The sequence below is a fragment of the Papio anubis genome, chromosome 14, assembly GCF_008728515.1.
Source record: "Papio anubis isolate 15944 chromosome 14, Panubis1.0, whole genome shotgun sequence".
Lineage (NCBI taxonomy): Eukaryota > Metazoa > Chordata > Mammalia > Primates > Cercopithecidae > Papio > Papio anubis.
In genome coordinates, this window is record NC_044989.1 from 104,341,506 (window position 1) to 104,355,759 (window position 14,254).

The window sequence follows — 14,254 nt, forward strand, 5'->3', positions numbered from 1 at the left end:
GCACAGGGCAGGAGAGGGTCACTGTGAGGAAAGCTCTGACTCAAAGGACACTTAACACACAAGCATGCTGCAAAACGTCCATGCAGTGCTGCTAGGGCTTAAACACAGGAAAGCAATGTGCTTTAGAAAATCAAACACAGGGGCCGGGTCATCCCAGCACTTTGGGAGGCTGAGGAGGGCAGATCGCAAGGTCAGGAGATCGAGACCATCTTGGCCAACGTGGTGAAATCCCGTCTCTACTAAAAATACAAAAACTTAGCCGGGCATGCTAGCACATGCCTGTAGTCCCAGCTACTAGGAAGGCTGAGGCAGAAGAATCACTTGAACCCGGGAGGCGGAGGTTGCAGTGATCACGCCACTGCACTCCAGTCTGGGCAACACAGTGAGACTCCATCTCAAAAAAAAAAAAAAACAAATTAAATCAAGCACAGGAAGAGAAGTAACATGCTGGCAATGCGCATCCCTTCTCACCTGCAGACAGAAATGACCTGACTCAGGGCCCCCGAGCTTGTGCTCACTGGGAGATGTTCATTTATCTCTGGCTTCCCATTTCCCAAGCCTCACTGTCTGCCAGTGAAGATGGACAGGTAGCACTGGCAACGAGTTAACTTCATTTACTTAACTGACATGCCTCATTAGTTTAATAAATATGTTGACTATTATAATACAGGGCCTGAACCAGAATACAAATGCACATCCAAGACTCTGATGGAGGGAGTCGGTCACTGTGCTACAGTCTGAACGTATCCCCCAGAATTCCTATGTTGAAATGTAGCCATCAATGTGATAGTATTAAGAAGTGGGGCCTTTGGGAGGTGATTAGACCCTGAGGGCTCTGGCCTCATGGGTGGGGTTAGTGCTGAATGAAAGGGCTGGAGGGAACTCGGTAGGCCCTTTTCGCCCTTCACCTTTTGTCATGTGAGGACATGGCAAGAAGGCCCTCAGCTGACCCTAAATGCCAGTGCCTTCCCAACATCCACAGGTCTAAGAAATACATTTCTGTTGTTTACCAGTCTCAGTTTTGTTATAGCAGCCTGAACTGACTGAGATACCTTGGATAGGGACATGGATATCCCTGGAAACAAAAGGGCAGACGAGGATGCTCCAGGAGCAAAATAAGCCCAGACCGTTCCAGCCTTCCTCTCCCACCTCACCAGCCCCTCAAGGGTTCCCATCTCAGTAGATGCAGTTCTGTCCCTCCAATTGCTCCAGGCAAGAAATCAAATCCAGGCCTCCTCCTTCTTTCACATGCCACGTCCAATCCATCGACAATTCTATCAGCTCTATCTTCCCCATAAGTACAACTTCAACTCCCTCAGTACCCCAGCTCCCACATCCTGGGAATTTGACCAGTGTCCCTCCCATAGTCCTCAGAGTCTGTGTCCAACAGCAATGATGGGGCCCGTGAATCTCCTAGCAGTGTCTTCACCCTGCGCCTACCCTGGCCTCTTTGCTGTTTAGACTTTATCTGGTGTGGCCTTTGCATCAGCCACCCTGTCTGGGACTGTCCTTCCTCAGATAACAAGGCAGGCAACTCCCTCACTTCTTTGATGTCCTTCTTGGTTCCCAGCTTCTCCTGGAGCTCTCTGAGACAGCCCAGTTTAGAACTGCAGCTCAGCTCCTTGTGGTTCACCCACACACCATGAACCTTCAGGGGACTTTCTGTAAGAAGCAGTTTGAAAAGAAGCTGCCCTGAAGAAAGTGCTTTAAAATGTTTGTGCTGAGCAAAACAGGTGCTCACAGTCTGGGAGATGAGGGAGATGTGTCAATCATCACAAGCGCAATGTCTGGAAGCTGCCAGGAGCAGCCTGGGGCTGGCGGAGGTCTGCTGGCCACCTCCCACACCACACACTTCAGCCACTCTTTCCTCAGCACCTCCAGTTTCTTGCTTCTGCACCTCATGCTGTTTCTTCTCTGTCAACTGGCAATGTCTTTAACACGGCGGTCCCCAACCTTTTTGGCACCAGGGACTGGTTTTGTGGAAGACAATTTTGGGGGGCTGGTCAAGGGGAGTGGTTTCAGGACCAAACTGTTCCACCTCAGATCATCAGGCATTAGATTCTCTTAAGGAGCACGCAACCCAGATCCTTCGCATGTGCAGTTCACAACAGGGTTTGGCTCCTGTGAGAACCTAATGTCGCCGCTGACTGACAAGAGGTGGAGCTCAGGCAGTAATGTCTGCCACTCAGCCCAGTTCCTAGCAGGCCACAGGCCAGTACTGGTCTGCAGCCCGGGGACTGTGGACCCCTGCTTTAACAAACAGGTGAGGGTCTATTACGGAGCAGGCCTTAGGGATACAAAGATGATGGGAGGGTTGGTCTAGAGCTACATCACAAAGTGTAACAAAGATAAATGGTGGACAACCTGAGGGCCACAATGGTGGGGGCCAAACCTCTTCTGCAGCCTTCCCTTGGGTGAGGGGCTGGCTTGCTACTCTGTCCTTTCCAGGCAGGGGCAACCCTGCGTGCTGCAGCCAGGAATTCTGGGGCTTTTCCTTGAGTTAAATCAACCCAGTGTTCCCACACATGACCCCTCTCACTCCCGCACACCAGGCCTCATTCGTCATTTGATTACCACATCAATTTCCCAATACCACAGACAAAGACAACAGGAACACTGCACATGGCGGTCTGCTGTCAGAGCTGCCTGGTTAGGACTGCAGTCAGCATGCACCAGGGGCAGCACGGCTCTCTCTCCTACAACAGGCAAGGACTTTGACAAGTCTCATTTCTTACTCCACTCTCACTTGAAACCACTTGAAGCCCTCACACAATTAACTGAAAGTTTGCCCGTCTGTTGTCCAGGAAGGCCTTCCAGCAGTGCCACACAAATTTCTAAATAAGTGTATGAAAGGACCGAGGAAAGCATCCAGTGTTTCAACCCCCTCATCAAAGGAGACATGCTGCTCCAAGAGGGCCAAGAACTGAAGAGATAAGGACACGAGCTTCCTGTGATCTGTGGGTTGGGCTTATCTCTGAGTGTGGGTCCACAATAAGGGGGGTACCATCACTCACCGGGGTTGTTACTCAAAGGTTGGTTCCAGGAGACGCAGCTGGAAGACTGTGGAGCATGAACCCAGTCTGGCTCCTCTATGGTGAAGGCCGGGTGTGGGAGGCTCCAAACCCCAAAGCAGGCTGGGTGTGCCTTATTCATTGCCTAAGATGGTGATTTCTCTTCCCTTTTCTTCTTCCACCCAAACACAAGGCTGTCAGGCCTGGCCTGGTGCCTGCTCCTGCTTCCCTTGCTCAGAGCTGGCCACCTGGAAGCTGGACCCTGACTTGCCCCAGCCTCTAGAACAGTCTCTAACCCAAGCTCTGCTTCTCTCCTTCTTCCCTTCCGGTAGGGGTGTGACTACAGCTGCTCATGGCTTCTCAGCACAGAATGCAAAGTGGGCAGCCCACATCCCAGCCACTGCAATGTCCTTTGCTTGCCTTACAGTGTTTTGCATTCACCCCATGCCCTCACCATCCACGCCCTCAACCCCGGGGATGCAGTGACGATGCCATCACGGTGAGAACAGTCATGGGAACTCCTTCTAGCCTGACTAAGACACCATAGAGAACAGCCAGGACACTGCAGGGGGGGAGCTCAGGCAGGACACTGCGGGGGCGGGGGGAGCTCAGGCAGGACACTGCGGGGGGGAGCTCAGGCAGGACACTGCGGGGTGGGGGGAGCTCAGGCAGAAAGGCGTATGTGTCTTGGGAGTCTGGGCTGAGCTAAACACCTCAGCAGGAACATGGCTGAGCTGGCCCACTGACTCCAAGGCTGGCAGCACATGTGGCCCTTCCCCTCCGCTTACTCATGTCCATCATCCTCCCACTCTGCAAATGAGCCAGTCCACACGGTGGGGGCTGCGGCAGCCCCCAACTTTAAACCCTCCAGCTCCAGCCACCAGAGGCCGCCTGCATGGGTGCTCTCCCAGTTCTCTCCAGCTTGAGCCAGGCCCCCCAGGCTGGAGTGGGGGTCACGTTGTAGCGTGGGGGCTTCAACACTACCCATGAGCTTGGGTGTGAGACAGCGCCCACAAAGGCATGGGGCACCACCACCCTTCAATCCATCACAACTTTCAGCAGCCAAACGGAGATTCCCCTACAGCAGGTGTTGCTTCAACTTTAAAAGGAACGGTCAAATAACTCTCATGTTAACTAGATGGCTTTACATTGTAGCAGACACACAACAGAAACACATAATTAGTTATAAACTCTTTTGTTTAGAACATTTAAACTATTGGAAAACTAAAAGTGATCTATAAATTAACACAAGCAAACCCCAACACAAGGATCCGTCACGCACAACCTTCACACTACAGAGGCATAACCAGAAGCCTCTACATCCTCTACTCTACTGTTGCCCAGCCTGAGGCCAGAAATGGCCAGAATGGCCCCTTCAGGGTCTACCCAGCTATCTGGTCAAAACAGCAGCGGCCAGCGGCCACCATTCCCCAAGAAAGTGAGTTGCCAAGCAGGGCAGAGGAGGCGAATGCGGCCACACCTCCCTGGACTGTGAACGAGGATGAAAGCACCCAGACCGCAGACTCTCCAAAACCTCGTTTTCCTCCTCTGGATGAAATCAAGATCGTTTCAGGAAACAAACACAGCTTCAGGGCTTGCTGTGTGAAAACGTAGCCCTGAAAATGCTGAGTTCCTTTCCTTGACTCCCCCTCCCCGTCGTAGGGAAGGGCCCGCCTTGTGGGCCACTCCCGGAGGCAAAGTCCAAATGTGCCCAGGACCCCTTCCTCTTGCGAGGAGCAGCCACCATTCCTCCCCTCCGTCTGTTCACAGCATTGTGTTCTCCCAGGACTTCAACAGGATCTGCTGCCAATGCATGCAAGGGATGTGGTTTCTCACAATGTTTCCAATCCACAGAAGAGGGTCAAGACAGGAGGAGACCAAGAACTTCTCAGGCCAAGGTGCCTTCCGCCCGCTCACCTGCCTCATCTGGTCTCCATGGGAGGAAATACCTTCTCTAGAGGTCTCTGTAGGTCAAAAACCTCAAGGGGGAAGAAATTTGTCAGTGCAAGCAACAACAACGCAGCTTGCAAATGCTGCCCACGGTTTTTGACGCGCCTGGTCCTCACACCACACCGCTGGGCTGGGAGAGACGGCTGTTCTAGTTTGATGCCTGGGAGCCAGGCACACCGTGGTAGAGGGGCTCCCTCAAGGTCAGGAGCAGCAGTCAGGACCTAAAAGCAGGCCTTACTAGTCCAGTGCTCTTTCTGATATGCAGGACAGCGCACAGCACGTTCATTGGACTGCTACCAAATGCTAAGAAAAGGCGTTATCTGTTTCAGCTGTAGAGTTCCTCATTATTTCCCACCCTGTCCCCACCCATGTCTTCATAAGCATCCCCTGGGGTTACTCAGTCTCTGACTCCATCTCCAGCTTTTCCCATCAAGCAACACCAAACTCCAGTCAGGAAATGGGGCTTCCTGGAGAAGCGAAAGGCAGAACTTTAAGATGAGAGAAGATTATTTTTTGTATCATTCATGTCTGATTTTCTTTTCTTTCTTTTTTTTTTTTTTCCTGAGACGGAGTCTCGCTCTGTCGCCCAGGCTGGAGTGCAGTGGCCGGATCTCAGCTCACTGCAAGCTCTGCCTCCCGGGTCTACTCCATTCTCCTGCCTCAGCCTCCGGAGTAGCTGGGACTACAGGCGCCCGCCACCTCGCCCGGCTAGTTTTTTGTATTTTTAGTAGAGACGGGGTTTCACCATGTTAGCCAGGATGGTCTCGATCTCCTGACCTCGTGATCCGCCCGCCTCAGCCTCCCAAAGTGCTGGGATTACAGGCTTGAGCCTGATTTTCTTTTCTTAAATTAAGCTGAAATTAAACCCCTTGAAGAAATATTGTTAATGTTTCTGTCATAAATAGTTAAAAAAATAAATTAAAAAAAAAAATTTGTGAACAGGGTAAACAGACAAAAACCTAGCCCACAATATCAACTAATAGTAAAGTAAAAAAGCAAAACTCTTCTGTATTTCTAATGGTGGAGACAGGGGTTCCATAAATATTGTACAGAAATAATATATTTCAATGGGGAAGTGGAAGGGGAAACGCACCCTCCTGCGGAATCGGTCAGACACAACTCAAGCCTCGGTGTCTGCGGTGACGGCTGGCTCTGCGAGTGCGGCTTCTCTGCTCTGCTTGTCTGACGACTGTGTTTTATTTGTAACTGCCTTCTCTTTACTATTACCGACAGGCTTTACTCATTCCTGAGTTGGTCAGGGAAGAGTGTGCAAGGTGTTTAGAGAAACAGTCGCCGCTGTCTCCAGTTCTCTCTGGTGACACACGCCCCACAGTTTTAAGAATAAAGCATGTGTCCTCCCTCTCCTACAAAAGCTCCCCTGTCCTCTCTTTCAGGTTCAACAAGGAAGCGCTGCAGGGAAAGTGAACCAGCTCATCCCTCCGGCTGGACACGTAAAACGTCAGGCCTCACATGGGAAACGCAGGCCTCCACCAAGGTCAGCCCACTCATGAGAGACAACAGTCCCAAAGACGCGCCCAGTACTTTTCCCCAAACCTAAAGGCGAAGTGCACCCTTGGAAGGAGAGCTGGGCATCCATGGCACCTCCTAGAGGGTTGGGCAGATCCCAGCAGGCTGCCTGAACCTTTTCTAAATGAGAAGCTTCATGTTCTAGTTTATGCCAGGTCAGTGAGCAACCATGAAGCCAACTTTTGGTTTTGTTTACTAGAAAACAAGTTATTAGAATAGTACACTTTAATATTCAGGCAACTTTCAAAAGTCCATGCTAACAGAGCTTTGGGAAAACGAAGACAAGACAGAGAGCTTACAGTGAATCTGGTAAGACGGGCTCAAGCTTGCTCAATCCCATGGTGCAGAATGTCAAGGCCAGCCAAAGCTGTCGACCCCCTCGCCATTACCAGTCCTGCACCTTCAGCAGGATGGCACGTGGCCCTGATGAGGCACTGAAGATTAACACCAGACACATCATTTCCTTCTAGAGCACCACGTTAAGAGCAGAACTGATAATAAATTGAAAGTTAATAATAACATGTTTCAGACAAGTGGAGTCAGGCGGGCTCTGTTTATTTTTACAAGCACTAGGAAAGCCTGCTTTCTAATTCGCAAGTGTCAAAATTGGCTTCACAAGAAAATTAAAAATTTTCTGAGTAGCAACAAAATTCCATAAAGGGCTATAAATGTGAAGCCACCACCACAGATCAATGAAATGCCGGGAAGACAATGCTATTTTAGAAACCCGGCAGTAAGCCAGGAGACTGGGGACGACCTGCCCGAGGCCTCCGAGTGGCAGCACCAACGTTACAATGCTGTTTCTAGCTTCCTCATCAACAAATTGAAATCGGGGAGAGACATCTTGGTCCTCTGGGTCCCACGAAACAAAGTGGTCACACAGTCAGCAACCTTACTACATGCAGATCTCTGGCAAAGTGATGTATCACCTGTTTATTTTTGCTGTGAAAATGGAATCCTGTTTGAAACATTCAGTGTTGGGGCGAACACTTAGCGAAGACACAAAAGGACTTCAGTCTTCCATATTCTCATTAAAACTAATCAAAAGGGCAGCAAGCAGTCCTCATCTTTATATAGGACCTTCCTGGAGAGAGGGTTCTACAGCTTCAGCTACTCGGCTGTGTTGCTGTTGTTCAGCCTTCAACGTTTGGTGAGGGAGGACCCCCCACTGGCAGCCCTCCAGGGGCCTCTTCCACAGTGGCCTGACCACAGCTCTTTATTGCAAAGCTGACAGCGGCTGGAATCAAGAAACCTCAAAAAGAAATGCAGTTTTTAAAAGAGTGCAACCAGCTGTGCCTCTGAGGCCCATGCCCTTCCTTGGGCAGTGCTCTGTAGCTACCCACCACAGCTGTGGTTGAGTAAGTTCAACCATGTAGGGACAGGTGCCAACTGACACGCAGCACCTTCACGCTCAACAGCAACATCTGCCTTCTTCTCACGTGGCACCTCTTCTCAACCACCAGCAAAGATCAGGCTAACAGGGGAGGGACCAGGGCAGAAGACAGACAGCAGCCCTGCCTGCAGGAGGAGGAGTCTCTGTCATCCTGTCAAGCAAGCCTGGCTTGATGGCCTGAAATGCCTTCTGAGGCGAGTGTCCAGAGAAGTCTGTAATCTGGAAATGTCCATTCGTCTGTTTAACAAGGACTGAGCTAGGCACTTAGAGTGAACACACAAGTGAGTCAGAAGCGATCTCTGCCTGCAAGAAGGCAACAGTTTAATGATGGAGTAAGACATTCAGATAACACAACTCCAAGACAAAATGAGATGCATGCCCCATGCTGCAAGGGAGGCAAGGAGGAAGCTTGAAAGCTGGCAAGAGATGATCCAGATGAGGTGAGAACTGATCTGACTTCAAAAGCAACAGGCACAGGCGCATCCAGCAACAAGCATTCATTCAGGAAACAGGAAAGTCTTGTGTATTAAGGAAAGAGAGAATGGGGCTGGAGAGCCAGGACGAGGTCAATTCTGGAGATCCTCTAACACCAGACCACAGAGCTGGGTTTTAGCTTGCAGGCAGTGAAGAACTCCCTAGGATCTCAATTGTTCAAACAAACCTGAAAAGTCCTGGTACTCTCTTGGACTCTCCTACTGGGCTTTTGAAGATAAATCTCTTTCTCACTTGGGGCAAACCAGGGAGGAACCTGCCCACAAGAATTGCAATGAGCATCCCTTCTCACCAGCAAAGACAGATCCCTGCTCAGACCTGGTACAGCTGGGTCACGATGGCACCCACCACCAAACGAACAGGCAACATTCACAACCAACACATAAAGGGCAACTCGTTTGTCCCAGGAGGTCTCCAGGGGTTCCAAAGGTCAGTTTGTCATCAGCACGACTAAACCTAGTCAGTCCAAACTCACTATCTCTGAAGGAAGCACTGATTCTGCAAATATAAAACAAAATCCAACAACATCAAAAACAACAAAAGAAACTAAAACCACTTGGGTAATTCAAGAGGGTAAAGCAATTTCAGGTCTATTAGGAAAACCCTTACAGCAGGGTCATCTTTTGCCTTTGAGCTGGGTCTCCCAGGTGACCCCACCCATAAACAGTGCAGTAGTGAGACTGCTCACAAAAGTCACAAGAACTATCTTCCCTCTGTTCCAGAAAGACTCCTAATCTGGTTGTGGTGCTGTTTCCAAAGAAAATGCTAACAAGTAGGAATATCAATGCAAAAATAAGAAAATGTTGAGGTACTTTCACCATTATCTCTTTCTCCAAACTTTATTTACATCTGAGTTCTGAGAGGGAGAGAATGCATTGAGAACAAAGGCCCTCACAAAGTGTCTCCCTGTCATATATTATACGTAAAATTACCACCACCAAGAGCAGTGACAGTGAAAGCTCATTACAATTTCTACGTGTGCTTTTACATTTTTTAAAACACTCTTGGTAGCTGGAAAATAAAGAGATCAGGGAAAAATGTGCCTTTGGAATTCATTTTTTAGAAGTAATCCCATCTCCCACTGGAAGAAACCTATAGAAAAACTAAAAACTGTAAACCAACATGTAGCAGGTACAGCCTCCAAGCCACCTCAAGCCCCTCCTTACCAACAACAACTTCAGGCCCTGCCTCCGTACGTGCAAACCAGGACATTGACGGTGGAGCCACTGTGGGCAGGCCTCTGGCAGAAGGAATGCTCTGTCTCATCTGGAGAACGTGGCCAGCCCAGGAGAACACAGGTACCGCCTAATGCCCTCAGGACTATCATCTGGCCCCATAACCAGGGTTCCGTGAGGACTGGGCTCTTGCATGGCCAGATGCACGCCCACTAGCAAGGTGTGAACACATTCACATCATTCCAGAACAGTGTACCCAGGAGCAGGTGGACACTGATGTAGGAAGATAACTGAGGTCACAGATACCAACAGGATCAGTCAGAGAAACCTGCACAGGCCAAGACTAACAGTAACGCCGCTGAACGCTTCACAGCATTGCTCAGCTCAGCCGTGCATGGGCCCGACATGTTCTTCAACCATGAGAGGCAGATAAATGTGATGCAAATGCAACTGATGTAGACTTGGAGCCCCTGGGCTCTCAACCTGGTCCAGGTTTGAATTTAACTATCAAATTCCAGGGAAATCACAAACTAGGCACTTCAGTGTCCCCCTGCCAGATGTGGTCCCTTTCCCCAGCCCTCAGCTCCCTCCCCCAGGCTAGGGTTCTAAGCTGCTGGAGGGCCCAAAGCGGTATCAGTGGTGTTTCTTCTGTTTGTCATGTGCTCCTCACAACAAGGCCTGCTTCACCACAGGGAAATCATGACTCCCTGCCTCAGTGAGGACATCAGGGTTCAGAGAATGGGGGGCTGGGGTGATTCTTGCCCTCCACGTTCTGTGTACAACCAGCAAGGCTGGAAAGAGCGCAGGACTTGGACTTCCACCGTCACCTCCCGAAGTTAGCATGGATACTACAGTATTTCCTGAACTACTGGCACTCAGGAAATCATTGCTTCTACCATGACCTTGTACTGTGGTCCATAGGTTTTTCTTTAAATACATTTTCTTGTTGAGACGAAGTCTTGCTGTGTTGCCCAGGCTGGAGTGCAGCGGTGCAATCCTGACTCACTACAACCTCCATCTCCCAAGTTCAAGCAATTCTCCTGCCTCAAATTCTCCTGCCTCAGCCTCCCAAGCAGCTGTGACCACAGGCACGTGCCACCGCACCCAGCTAATTTTTGTATTTTTAGTAGAGACGAGGTTTCACCATGCTGGCCAGACTGGTCTCAAACCCCCAATCAAGTGATCCGCCCGCCTCAGCCTCCCAAAAAACTCCCAGTGCTGGGATTATAGGTATGAGCCACTGCACCTGGCCTAAACACATTTTTTAATTTAAATTTACTACATGGAATATTTTAAACTAGCTAAGTATTTAAGGATTTATAAAACAAATTTAAAACTCTTCAAATAGAAGGCTTGCGGCCATTCCACCAGTGGCAGTAACAAAGATTTTCTGCTTAGCCAAACTTGAGTCAGGTTCCTGAACCTTCCAGGCCCATCTGTGCACTTCCTTGTAAAACCCAGTTTTAGCAAAGAACCCTGCCGAGCCAGTTTAGCAAAAACCTCCCCTCCTCAATATCTGATTAGGCTCCTCTACCACCATTCCCTAGGTGATGTCTGATTGTCCTGGCCGGTCTTTAGCAAGAATCCTGTTAGGTGGGTTTAGCCAGAATCCACTTTACTCTTGATGTTTCTTCTTAGTAAGTTCTCATCCGCTGACCTCCTACCCTGTTCCTAGGCTATAAATTCCCACTTGCCTGTGCTGTATTGGGAGTTGAGCCCAATCTCGCTCCTCTGCAAGCCCCTGTTGCTGTGGTCCCCATACCTATCGTGATGGTCCTGGATAAAGTCTTCCTTTATTCACATGCTTTCGCAAGTGCCACTGAATGACTTTTTTTCTGGAACAGCAGACATCCCCTTTGGCAGACAGTGGACCTGCGGCAGGGTGCATGGAGGACAGCATGCCATCTCCATCCACAGCTGGATTTTGATCTCCTCCCTATTTTCCCCCCTCAAACAGTGCTGGTGGATCATCAAACATACCAATCAGCTGCTGGCTGTTGGAGAATCTGGCTCTCAGCTCACACCCAATGTCATAAAGTGGGGACAATACTCCCACCTTAGAGGTTCGCTGAAATCTCAAGTAAGAAAACATGCGTGAGGGCTTTGTAGACCACAAGTTACTAAGTTAAACGACACTAGGCCTTGCTAGGATCAAATGAGATATACAGGAAAAACTACCTTAAAAAGGTAGGAGTTAGGATTTCAATCTTTAAATGCCACACTCTCTCTGGAGAACACCACAGCCCAAGGTTGTGACCACTGGAAAGGTTTCCCCTGGAATTAGATATGGGTCTGCCATTGACATTTCATATGGCTCCACCAGACCCACAGACACAAGTACACTCTGCTGGGTCCTGGGCTCAGGTTCACTCAAGCCGCAGGCTGAGCAGTTAGCCAGACACTTGCACTCTCCCCTATCCATCACTGAAGGCCATTAATCTAGCCAGGAAACTTACTACTTCTCCATAAAGGGGAATACTATCCTTTTGTCCTTGAAAGTTACAATGGCCCAATTAAAAGACTTTATGTGTGAAGATAAGGGATATACAGGAACTCTCTGTACTTTCCACTCAATTTTTCTGTGAACTAAAACTGCTCTAAAAATTTTTAAGTTTATTAATTTTTGAAAAGGGACTTTCTGACATTAATTCCAAGGGGATTTTTTAGCTGCCCTGCCCTATATGGTTTAGAATAAAGGGAGAAAATAAGTCAGTCCCCAAACATACCAGTAGTTAAGCCTTTTAAGGCATAAATTTTGGAGTTCTGCATTCATCAGATTACTTGGAGCAACAATCAGAAAAGCCTTGAAATCTCAAATAAAGTTAAATAAATATAGCATTCTGTAGATCTTAAACAAGGCTAGATGAGAGGATTAAACCATGTAGTGAGGAAAGGTTTCTACAGGGAAGCTGCAAGGCAGTTCTAAAAATACTGTTTGATGATCCACCACTGTTTGAGGGGAGAAAATAGGGAGGAAATCAAAATCTGAAGCAAACCTGGCATTTCTGGGATAAATGCTGACATGCGATTCTGTTCCCCTGTGTCACCATGCTCACAATCAGACCCCACAGCAGGCTGACAGATGGCTTCTGTCACCAGGCTGGTCAGCAAACAGATATGAAGAAGGGCAGAAAGAAAATAATCTCCAAAACAGTCTTTTTTATTTGTCATCATCATTCATGCTTGCGCTTTGATAATTGTGAGTGGGACTGCTTTCCTAGTTCCTCAGGGGGGCAGAACTTGGCAAAAAGAGCACTGAGATTCCACATTAGACATGTGGATCAGTCTGCTCAGGTTGCCATAACAAAATCCCACAGACGAGGGGGCTTAAACAATAGATATTGATTTCCTTACAGTCCTGGAGGCTGGGAAGTCCAAGGTCAAGGTGACAGCTGATTCATTTGCTGGTGAGGCCACACTCTCTGGCTTACAGATAGTCACCTTTGAGCTGTGTCCTCACGTGGCCTTTTCTCTGTGCACCTCTTTCATGAGTTCTTTTCTTATAAGGACACCAGTTCTATGAGATTAGGGTTCTACTTTTATGACCTAATTTAACCTTAATTATCTGTTTACAGATGCCATCTCCAAATACAGTCACATTGGGGGTTAGTACTTCAACATATGGATCTGAAGGCGGGACACAATTCAGTCCTTAACACAGTGCTTTATGGATTGTATCTGCATCTTCCATCTTATCACCACCCAATCCAGCACCTGAATTGGTGAGTATTGCCAGTGAGAGGCCAAGAGCCAGAAGAGCCAGCTTCTGCTTGCAGAGGGTGCACAGTTGTAATAGTTCATTTTCATGCTGCTGAGAAAGACATACCTGAGACTGGGTAATTTACAATAAAAAAGAAATTTAATGGACTCACAGTTCCACGTGGCTGGGGAGGCCTCACAATCATAGCAGAAGGCAAAAGACACATCTTACATCACAGAAAGCAAGAGAGAACGAGAAGCAAGTGAAACAAGTTTCCCTTCATCAAGCCATCAGATCTCGTGAGACTTATTATCATGAGAACAGTATGGGAGAAACCACCCCCCATGATTCAATTCTCTCCCACCAGGCCCCCCACACAACACATGGGGATTATGGGAGTACAATTCAAGATGAGACTTGGGTGGGAACACAGAGCCAAACCATATCACTCCACCCCTGGCCTCTGCCAAATCTCATGTCCTCACATTTCAAAACCAATCATGCCTTCCCAACAGCCCCTCAAAGTCTTAACTCATTTCAGCATTAACTCAAAAGTCCACAGTCCAAAGTCTTATCTGAGACAAGGCAAGTTCCTTCTGCCTACCAGCCTGTAAAATCAAAAGTAACTTAGTTACTTCCTAGATACAATGGGGGTACAAGTATTGGGTAAATACAGCCATTCCAAATGGGAGAAATTGGCCAAAATAAAGGGGCTACTGGTCCCAGGCAAGTCTGAAATCCAAAGGGGCAGTCAAACCTTAAGGCTCCAGAATGATCTCCTTTGACTCTATGTCTCATATCCAGGTCATGCTGATGCAAAAGGTGGGCTTCCACAGCCTTGGGCAGTTGTGCCCAAGTTCTGCACAGCAAAGCAAACAATCAACAGAGTGAAAAGACAAAATCAGGATAGAAGAAAATATTTGCAAACTATGCATTAGACAAGGGGTTAACTTCAGAAACATACAAGGAACTCAAACAACTCAACTGCAGAAAACAACTAATCCAA

At 48.5% G+C, this 14,254-nt stretch overlaps 1 protein-coding gene across 19 annotated transcripts in view; it reads right to left on the minus strand.

The window, feature by feature from the left end:
* Positions 1-14,254, minus strand: part of INPP4A (inositol polyphosphate-4-phosphatase type I A) — a 158,712-nt gene that overhangs the window by 90,145 nt on the left and 54,313 nt on the right. The window contains exon 1 of one of the 19 annotated variants that reach the window (XM_021925086.2): positions 3,015-3,583. The exons of the other annotated variants lie outside the window; for them this stretch is intronic. The gene's annotated coding sequence lies outside the window, so the exon portion shown is untranslated. Of the gene's footprint in view, positions 1-3,014; positions 3,584-14,254 lie in introns of those variants that run through there. 19 annotated transcript variants of the gene reach the window in all.